Below are 1,753 nucleotides of genomic sequence, written 5' to 3' on the forward strand. Positions count from 1 at the left end.
AGAGATGTATTTTTCTTAAGTGCTTAAAGTAGGTTTTGTGCAGCCATTTCTATAAATAAATCAGGGCCAGAGGAGGCTGACTAATTATTAGCACACTCATCGGTGTGATTTATGTCCATGCCAAGTAGCATTCCTTGAGAAAATCTCTGGGCAAGGTTTACAGAGTAACACTTGCCAAGAGCTATTTCTAAAGGGCAATATGGACAAGACTGAGGTTTCAGTCCATCCACAGAGTAGCCCTCCAAGGGAATCCCGGCAGGCTTCCTAACCCGTCAGTGCTCCTGCATGCCTTCCCACCACGTCCCACGGCGCTGAAAACGAGTGTCATTTTCTCAGTTTCATGGTAGGAAAATCTCATTCTGGTGGGCTGCAACACAGCCCTCAGCTTACTTTGAACTGAAAAATCGTAAAATAATTATGTCAAAGAATGGTCCCTGGCACTGTTTCATCCATAGGAATATGGATGTAGTCCAGAGCACTCTGAAGTAGGCTTTGGGGCAGGTCCGTAAGCAGGATAGAAACATTGTGGGAAGTGCTTTTCTCGCAGAATTTCCAGGATGATAGCTTATTACATTTTGTCTGATATTTCCAATCAAAATACAAAGACATTTAATAGTCTTTAATTTCTGTAATGAACAAACCCCCTTTACTTCAAATTGTTTTAAAGTGTTCTTTAAAATACTACTTTTTTAGCAAGATCCAGTGATCAGTTCCTTATTCTGCCACTCAAAATGTATGACTCAAGTTTTTGGCACACGCTGAATATTAATCTGTAAGTTGACAATGGCTTGTTTTAAGTCGACTATTTGTTGCAAGCAGATCTTATTAACATGAATAGCAGTGTAGACATTGTACATTGTTTAAATGCAGACAGTATTTCTAACTGCGCAGCTCAGTAATGTGTATTATTACATGGCAATTCCACTATTGTTTGTGCAAGAAATATAGTGAGTAAAGTTCCGTATCATAACAGGATGTCAGACTTTCATCCAGCTGGTGTTCTTACAGGTAGAAGGAAGGTAGGGTGATACACTTCAGTACGGAGAACCCTCTTACTTCTTTATTACATTATAATCCGCTTCATCTCACGCAGTAATCAAACAGATTACAGTAAATAAGGTAAATTAATTTTACAGCTCTGTATATGTTTCTGACTGTTCCAGGACACCACAGCACCAAATTAGTGTGTCCTGTCCCAAGTCAAGTGGGCAAAGGTGCGGTGGTAAAGTGAAACTCCATTCACTTTCCTAAAGGCCTTTCTTCTGCTCTAGGAATTAGGGTAGGCATGGATGATACTCGTACTTGATCTGGTCCGTTGTGCCTGCAACCACGATTTGTGGGCTCGCAAGCTGACACAGAATGGCTAATAGGTTCTTTAGAGAAGAATGGCCTCACTGAATCTGAACGGTTAAGTTAGTGGGATTTTTTATAAATAATATTAAGCAAATAAGGCATTACATTTAATATGGTTGTCTGTTTGACCAAATAGGAGTGAACAGAGAACGCAAAAGCAGCTTTCAGTCAAAATATATGGAAATTATTCATCAATATGTATTTTCATGGTCTTGCTGATGATCCATAAAAGCAATGGCATAAACAGAGTCAAGATAAGACAATTTACAATTGAACAAAATGTTAAGAAAACAAAATAGTTATGAATGGAAGTATGTAGAATTTGATATGGTAAAGCTGGTTCCTTGTCAGCCATTAGCATGTAGAAAGCTGCTTACAGAAGGAAATCCCAGTTTCACTG

This window comes from Aptenodytes forsteri, unplaced genomic scaffold (genome assembly GCF_000699145.1).
Source record: "Aptenodytes forsteri isolate BGI_AS27 unplaced genomic scaffold, ASM69914v1 Scaffold55, whole genome shotgun sequence".
NCBI lineage: Eukaryota > Metazoa > Chordata > Aves > Sphenisciformes > Spheniscidae > Aptenodytes > Aptenodytes forsteri.